Source organism: Lepisosteus platostomus, assembly GCF_059453375.1.
Source record: "Lepisosteus platostomus isolate fLepPlt1 chromosome 5 unlocalized genomic scaffold, fLepPlt1.hap1 SUPER_5_unloc_3, whole genome shotgun sequence".
Lineage (NCBI taxonomy): Eukaryota > Metazoa > Chordata > Actinopteri > Semionotiformes > Lepisosteidae > Lepisosteus > Lepisosteus platostomus.
Window position 1 is genome coordinate 523,180 of NW_028291473.1, and position 9,644 is coordinate 532,823.

Here is a 9,644-nt window from a genome sequence, read left to right on the forward strand (position 1 = left end):
ATGCAGCTCCCCACCTGAACTGCTAATGATACTAGATGCCTGGTAGTTTGTGGTACTTGGTTATCGTCTTATGTGTGCTCAAACTGCATATGTGTTGTAGCAGCGAGGCTTATTAATAAGAAAGAATTAAGTGTTCTGAGCCTTCCCAAATGAGGCCCCATCTCTGTTCATCTCTGTGGTGCAGCGGCCCAGCACTGAGCTTCGCCAATGTGATTCAGCTGCTTCCAGTGCCTTTATTGGAGTGCGCTGATGGACCGTGCTCTCTCTCCAGAGACCAGCACGCCTGTCATGGACGGAGCAGGAAAGGCGGCGCCACATTCTACAGCCCTCTCCACGCAATCGATGAAATCGGGCTACTGAAGTGGAGAAAATCGCCTCTCCAGAAAGTGCAAATATCATCTTGGAGACTATAAATCCTATTGCCGAAGGTCAGCCCTGTCTACCAGAGTAACCCTCCCACAGCGATGATCAGCTCGTCTCACACGCGAGAAGTTTCGGTTGGAAACAAGCGCCCCCTCTTCTCGGTTTTCTTTAATGACTTACTAAGGATCTTCTTCACATTCGCCCATGCAGGGGAAGCCAGTTACACCAAAGCAAACGCAGGAAAGTGCATTTCAAGCAGAGACCAGGAGGGACTTGTTTACACTGAGAGTGGGTGGAGAATGGAACAATGCGCCCAGCCCTGTTGCTGGAGCCGATTCTTGATGAGATTTTGGGCTCACTAAGAGGCCCCCTCTGGATGCTATTCTTTCTGTTGTTCTTGCAGGTCCTGCGCTGCTTTTGAGCCGACAGAGCTCGTCCTGGTCTGTCGGCACAGCCCAATTGCAAATGATCAGCTCCGCATACAGAAGGAATGTGCATTTGGTACAAGAGTGCATGAAGGCACCGGAAATACATTGGGAACAAATGACCGGTCGCTCAAGACCTCTGTGAAGTACAGGAGCTTGCAAGAAGCAGCTGTTTCCGCCCGGTCTCGAACTGGGGACCATTCGCATGTGAGGCGAACGTGATAACCACTACACTACGGAAACGGTTGTAAACCGTGCCCAGCGGCCCAGTGCTGAGCTTCGCCAATGAGATTCAGCTGCTTCCATTGCCTTTATTGGAGTGCGCTGATGGACCGTGCTCTCTCTCCAGAGACCAGTACGCCTGTACCGGGGTAAAGTTAGCTTGAAGTTCGAAAACGATTTTGGCATGCCTGTAGCGCTTTCGCGAAATCTCTTAGAGTTACAAAAACACATGCTTTGTGTATAAAATACATTGTGAATGCTTTCTCAGCCTTCACTTTGTCATTTTTATGACATTTTTTTGACCATGCTCACATTTTCTCTTGTCCATATCTTTGCAATAGAAGCACAGAACGGCTTCGAACCAAATGCATTTTAAAGACCACAACTTGTGGATATTTCAACAGCCTCTACACCAAACTATCAGTGAGCTAATCATCTTTTTTAAAACCTCCAGTTTTTCATCGATGCGTAATTACACACTAACTGGAACCCGGGGACTGCTGTGTGCACACGTTCACAACGCGAGAAATACTGTTCAATACGGTTTCGTGCGAAAAACCCATATATGACCATAGGAAGCAGAACAGCGCAGTCTCCAATTAGCCAGACTGTAAGCACGGGAATAAAGCTTTGTTTGATTTCTGAAACCCTTCCTTTACGTTCTATTTTCATTCAGGTGTGGTTCAACTATATTGACAATACTACTGACAGCAGGAAGTTTAAAATATTCTTTTCTCAGCAGCTTATTAAAAACAGCTCCCATGATGTTCAAACCGACTTTTTACACAGAACACTGACACAGCTTTGTGTTCTGAATCTCTTTTTCTCGTGCTTTTATTTAATGTGGCACAATGCACTGGTATAGGGGTATTTTGTTAACAAACCAATAGCATTTAAACCACAGCACCCACAATGCTGCAAGTAAGTGTTTTGCACACTAAGCAGGTCCTCTGACTTTTCCCAGCTTTGTTTTGGTTTTTTTAAGATAACAGTACAGGTAAGACACTGGGATAGGGGGGTCGTCTTCATGGCTCAATAGCATTTCAAATACAACAGCCACACTGCTGAAACCAAGTGTTTTACACACCAGTCTAGCCCCCTAACCTTATACAACCTTGCTGTGGCTGTGGCACCTTTCTTTATTTTTTTATGATTTTTTGAAGATAACACTACAGGTAATACACTGGGACAGGTGGGTCGTCTTCATGGCTCAATAGAATTTCAAATACAACAGCCACACTGCTGAAACTAAGTGTTTTACACACCACACAGGCCCCCTAACCTTATGCAACCTTGCTGTGGCTGTGGCCCCTTTCTTTATTTTTTTATGAGGTTTTCAATATGGCACCATTAGACAGGCGGTACATGGGGATAGGGGGGTGCTATTCACGAGTCAATAGCTCTTCAAGCACAACAGCCACAGTGCTGCAACCAGGTGTTTTACACCAGACATTTCACCTAACCTTATACAACCTCGCTTTGAGTTGTAGAACATTTCTTTATTTTTTTTTACTGTAATCAAGTGTTGTGCTCACTAGTCAGGCCTCCTGACCTTTCACAGTCATGCTTTGTTGTGTGCAACTTTAATTATCTTTTTAGGATTTTTTGAACATGGCAACTTCCACCGAGATGGGTGGGGGGTGTTGGGGTGCTCTTCAATAGCTTTTTCATCTATACACACAAATGGATGTAACCAAGACACTCAGAACCTGTCACGCAGGGGCTGACTGCTGAGGATAGGGATCCAATGCGGTGCCCTTGGTAGGGTTGGCGTGAGACACAGGCATAATCGGAGTAAACAGGCAGGGGTCCGAGTCCGGGAAGGCGTAGTACAGGCATAGGCACAGAATCGACAGGCGAAGGCGTAGTCGAGGTACTGGCAGGGGTCAGAGTCCGGGAAGGCGTAGAAGTTGCGTCGGTAGACAGAGGTGTAAACGAAGAGACAGGCTTGGGTCAGGATCCGAGAAAGCGTAAAACAGGCGAAGGTACAAAATCGAGTGGCTAAAGCGGTAGTCGGAAAAGCGGGGTCGAGGTCCAGGGGAGAAGTCGTAGTAAGGCAAAGGTGTAGTTAGTACATAAGCTCAGGGAGAGAATCTCAATCGTGAGCAATGACCGGGGGGCAGATGAGGGTTTAAGCAGAGGACTGATTGACACGTGCACGTTTGGTACGGGGAGAGCTCGTAGGATTGCGGGAGCGCTTGCCTGCGTGAGGGAGATTCGTGGCAAAACCAACAGAATCAACCTGAACTCACAGAAAAACAAGAATGCCCCCGAGACACCTTCACCCCCCCTGGACCACTCTGGTATCAACACCCCCAAACCCATCCATACCAGCTAACAAGACTCAGAATCAGTGCAACCCTCCAACCTGGACCAAGAGTAGGATGGGACAAGTACCTGCACCACACTACGCACCCCTCATCCAGACCAGCAGGACAGCCAGACCACAGACAGCACCATCATGTAACCCCCCTGTTCATTCCAACAGAAAAGCCGAACTGACCCCCACCAGCATGGCGACGCTGCAGCTCTGGTCACACCAGCAGGCCCAATGGGCTCAGAGCTGGGGGACATACAGATGCAGCCATTCAAAATGCGTGGGCGATACCGCATTATTTTCCGGTACGCTGTACGCAGTCTACCGCGAGTTACCGGTAAATACCGCTAGTTACCGTAAATTCTCCTATAATATGACAAGCAAAATAATAGTATCCGGAATTTCGGCAAGGTGGAGCTAATAAAGCTCAACCTCTCATGTTTGAGCTGTGGCCATCAAAGTCTTTAACGAAGATATTACTAATAGTATTAATAATGAATGACCTTGGACAAGCTGTAAGTGTAAACTCAAAGTATTGCCCTGGTCAACATTCTTTTTTTCATTGACCGTCTTTGTAAAAGTAACACCACAGCATTTCGCAATCACGCATTTGTTTCCAATCATGCAAAGTACAGTAATTTTTGAGAATCGATTCACCATGCCTTTCACATGCTCATAAAAGAGATTGATTTAGGAAAATAAACTTATTACTGTATGAAAACTGTACTGTATACAGTATGTATATGTATATTTAATGTCTTAACTGTGCCCGTTTAAGTATTGAATATTCATATCAAATTTTACCACTGAAGGGAATTCTTAGTAGCTGAGCATAAAAAGAATAGGAGCATACTGCTACGCGTGTGAAGGCCATAAACGATATTAATTTTGGAACATAAACATACAGTATATGGCTGGTCTCGGTACTTTAAAGAAAACATACACGAAACATGGTTTCATTATGACCAGAATCGGTCTTGAGATATTTTTAACTTGATTTTCAGTATTTGAGAGGTATGTCTTAACACCGATACTACAGTACGTAAATACTGCTCACGTATATGTTTCTAGGTTTATATTATGCATTTCATACGGTCAAATTACTTTTGAGCAACTAATAAGAAGCGCGAAACGGTATGCCCAGGGCGTTTTAGTTTCGTTTTACTGGGACTCTGCTTTAACAATGTCTGCTTTAACAATGTCGCCGTGGATTGATTAGAGATATCAAGTACATACAAGTCATTTTTTAATTGTTGTAGTTCGTCTTGTAAAAATGTTACGAGTACATCATGCATCAACAATTACACAGGTTCTGTTTCCATATTGCGGATTTTGGTTACGTAATATTATTTTCTAAATTTCACGTTGTGAATATATGATTTGGCAAACAGAGCCGCAAAGAAGTACATTATGGGTTGTTGTTTTTTTTTTGCAGTTTTATCTAGAACAAGCGATGCTTAAACCTTTGTCTGATTCTTGTGAAACTATCCACACGACAGTTACAGTACCTAGGAGTTGACTTCAGTGATGTCACTGATGGGATGTTTCTAAAAATCCATCCTCTGTAAAACGTCTTCTGTAGTTGTCCTGCATATGTATTCGCTAATGAAGCTGTGTGTTCTGAGCCTGGATCTCTACATTTCTGTATGAACCAGCTTAGAGGGCTAAAGACAGCTTGTGTTTAAATTGAGTGTAAGGCAATTTATGCTTCTAAAGTCATGGTCAGCATTTATTTTTGTACTGTGCTGTAAACTTGTTCTGTGCCAAGTTACATTATTTTATAGCGTTTTTATAGCGTTATCAAATCCGGTGGCGCTGTGTGTTAGTTTCCTGACTCCCATGTCACATGGTCTGTGATTGAAACCTGTGAAACCGGTTTAATTCATCACAGCCAGCACTCCGGCAGAGAGGGGGTTGTACTCGTAAAGTAGAAGCAGGCGAGATTTCCAGCAAAAGACACCTCGCCCCCCCCCCCCCCACCCTCATACGATTCAAATTGTATTACAGCATTGTAATTACACATTGTAATTGTATTACACATTGTACACATGCTTAAAAGAGAAGAGAGAAAACGCAAGCCTTCTTCAGGTGTGAGGGTCTTCTGCTCAGAATGAAACGCTAAAATGTAATGTAGGCTCTGAATGGGTTCAATTGTGATTTGGGCTTGATTAAGGTCGCTGCCTTTCATCTAAAACCCTACTTGAATCCTTCTAAACTAAAAATCAGTGTTAGTGAGTTCTAAATAAAGAGGTATCCAGGTAACAGTGAAACGGGCGGACAGTCTGGGGAGATCGCCTGTTTTCCATGTAAATAGTCCCTGGTTCCGCACCCCTTGGTGTTTCTCTCGCTCTCTCTCGGGTCACCTGATCATTAGCTCGAAAGATTTCAGTGCTTTGTGTATATTCTAATGGTAGTGGGGGCAGGGTGTGTGGGAACAGGTTTGGTTGAAATTGCTTTGGAGATCTATGTTCTTCACACCTGAAACATTTTCTCTTAAAGCATTTTCTTCGCAGTTTAACCGATCTTCTTACAGCATGTTACAGTTTACTATTATTAACCACATTAATTTTAAGTGCTTAATGCCATTTTTTGACCAGGCACGAATATTCTTAAGTCCATATCTTCGCAAGGGAATCAGTGCGAATTGCAATACTAATTAAATTAAAACTACTAACTACTAACTAATACTAGCTAATTAAAACAAACCATTGACATTGACAAAACAATGACATTACAAGTGGAAAGATTACAGATTTTAATTGTCTTTAATTTTGTTACGTTATTCATTTTAGAAACGTTTCATCCATACAAACACCACAAAACTATTTTCGATTGTATTTCTGAATAGTATGTTACACTTAGTTCACTGTTTTAAATACATCTAATTAAGAAAGTTAGGTGTTAGCATAAACTATTAGCAATCAATAATATTAAATTTAGCACTGTAATAAGCCGTTGCACTTTCCCCCGCATCTTGTAAAAATATATTTTCATTGTTCAAATATACATTAAGTCTGACTATCATATAATAAGTTAAATACAAAACTAAAGAAAAAATAGGGTTAAATATAATTCAAAATATTTTGCTAACAATGTTAACTGTTTATGAATAACAAAATGTATTAACTAAGGAGTAGGATGACACAGTTGTTAGTATGTTTTTTGTTTTGTTTCTTTTTCATAAATACAACAGTAGTACCTGATGTCTCAGTGACTTTCAAAATTAAATTATGCATGCAAACCTGTGAACTAGAAAGATAACTAAGATATCCATCTGTAGCGGCGAGGCTTAATAATAATGCAGAATTAAGTGTTTCTGAGCTTCCCAAATGAGGCCCCATTTCTCTGTTCATCTCTGTGGTGCAGCCACAGAGAAACTATTCATGCAAGATGTTTTCTTTTGATAAGGACAGCTCCCAAAGGGGGATGCACTTAGCTAAGCCTGGCTATCATGATCAATGGTTATCCATTGGCGCCTATCTGTCTAGGGAGTGCGAGTTGGACATCTGGACTGCATTACTAAGTGTCAGAACTAAGTGACTCATATCTCACCTTGATCAACCAATCAGGGACTGGCAGGGCCGAGTAACCCACGTGGGACTCTGATGCCCATGGAACTTTCAGCCAATCAACGAGCTAAAGTTCCCCCAGGTAAAAACAGGCAACACAGAGAGCCTGGGAGATTCAGATTCAGATTCAGACAAGATTCAGATTCAACAATTCTAAAGGGAATTCAAAGGAGAACTCCAGGGCAGGACGGCCCAGGAGCAGAAGGCTCCCAAGGGCAGGACATTCTCGCAGCGCGCCTCCTGACCATCCTGAGACTCAGCCCGGACAACCACGGAAAGGCCAGTGTGTCCGAGTGCCAGAACTTTCCTTTGTTCTTAGAGTCTAGAGTGGAGGTTGCCAGAGAGTAACCAGCAGCAGGCCTCGTGAACAGGTCGGAACTGTGGACAGCTGAATTACTATTCAGAACTAGCTCTTCATCAGGAACGAACCGGTCGTCTTCCTGACTTGCTGGGACCCACAGTCATCTTTTCTCCTGTGCACAAACTTTGCTAGTTAAAGCCAACAGTGAACATCAGCAGCGCACCGTCGCAAGCCGCACAGCACAGCCTGGCACCGAGCCAGAGAGCGCGGATTGGACGGCAACAGCCTGCAACTGTTTCTTTGTGCCCGCAGGAGATCTGAATCCCCAAAGATTGGATGAGTATTCAACTTCAATGCATTACAGCTGATATCAATTTAATTCCTAAGAGTTATGTACTTGTTTGAGTATCTAATGTAGAAGTTGTAACCAAGTTCACTTTACGAAACGGTCTAAATGAATGATATACTGAACGTATGTCCTCTTGATATGTGTAACACTTTGTAACTGATTGAATATATATCTTTTGTATTCTGATAACCCTCTCGATAAGATCTGTTAGGTTTATATGCATATTCTATGTATTAATAAATGTATCCTCGTGTATTAGTACCTGTGTGTGCGCGTTGTTTGAGTTATGTCGCATGGTTGGATTCTAAAGCCATCAAAAGAATCAACTTTGTGATTTACTGCTACAATTAATAATTGTCTCAGTAAATGCCCAAACCCTACAGAACTGGTGCCTTCAGAGAGCCACTATGAATCACTACATTATTTGGCGTCCCTGAACCGGTTTTCCCTACATTATTTGGCGTCCCTGGCACGGGCGTGGCAAGACTGAAATGAGTCAACCAAGCGGAATAATTCAATATAAAACGCCGCAGGTTTCATACACGACAATACAGTGTGTGCTGAAAGCCGAAAGGAAAAAAAAAGTTCCCCTTGCTCTTTAAGCAGTGCTTGATTGTTTTGTGATCTTTTGCGATCTACCGGGTTGATTGCATACTTGATCTTGTGGTTTTCTGTGGTAAAACTGTGATTTCGTACTTATAAGTAATACTCTTTAAGTTTAACGATGGTTGCTAAAAGGTCTGAATTCGAGTTGCTATTAAGCACTCTCTCTAGCAGCGACAGGTCTGACCACGATCTCTTCCATATCTCCGTCAGCGGAGCTAGGAGAATAAATCTCCATTCTCTGAGAGAGCTAGCGAAGGACATAGAGAGATTTGACCCCGCAGTGTCAGAGAGTAATATCGAGAGTTATATTCAAGACCTCAGGTATAACCTGCAGTACCTGCCAAACGCCACAGAACAGGAGAAAGTGTTTCTGGTTAGAAAAACTACCAGCAGAGCTGTACATGAGTGGATGGCTAAGCAGATGAAAGAAGTCTGTAATGATTTTGAGCAGCTTTGTCAAGCACTGATCGAAGAATACAGTGCGTTTATTGACCCGACCGCTGCGATAGCCGCCGCTCTTAACATTAAGCACGAGAGAGCAGAGTCCCCTCGCGAATATTACGAGAGACTTAGACGAACTTATTTTGCAGGGCGAAATGATGAGGGTTGCGAAGAGAACACACATTTCAAGGGTTTATTCATTGCGAATCTCCACCCGTCAGTCAGAAAGATGATCTTAATGCATACAGATGCACAGACCATGAAAATGACTGATATTAAGAGATTCGTGCAGAAAGCCTGGGAGTATGATGTCCAAAGTCGCTCTGAGCAAAAAGCTGCTAAAGCGACTGTGTTCGCCGTCAGAGCCAGCAGGGTTAATTCCCCCCTGCTCGAAGGAGCACAGGCTCCTGAGCTGGCTAAGCCCCGTTCCAAAGCACTCACACAGGACCGCACCCAGCGTCCTAAGTGCCATGAGAACGCCGGGGGAGGGAAAGGGCTAGAAAAAGCTGAACAAAAGGATTCAGTAGCCGCCCGCCTGGCCAGGCTTGAACAAGCTTTATTAGGACAGGGACAACCGCTCCCCAAGGCTGCCAGAAGCGTGAATGAGCTGATACTCTCCACTGGAGGAGGTGGAGACCCGCCCCCTCTCCCTCCCTCAGTCTATCTGATTGAGCGGAAGGGTTCCTGCCTGGATGAATTCAGCCACTCCCAAGTGAGTGCTGACTCCACCCCTGAAGTCACAGAGCAGGCAGTAAAACGCAGAGGAAAAGCAAGAAGCTTTTACTTCAAGGCTGCCATGGGAGATGTCTTACCCAGTGAGACACTGATTGACACTGAGGTTGAGAGGTGTTTGATGTCACACGGCAAGCTCAAACGGGTAGAAAAAGGAAAGGGCATGCGACTTGGAGAGGAACCTTTGGTGAATCACCAGAAAGGCAAGGTGTGGAAACAGGTCAAGGCTCCTAAGCCTTCTGTACAGAAGGAAAGGGGGGCCAAGAGGCAGACTGTGCTCACACAGTGCCCACCGAACACAGAAGCCTATGCGGAAATT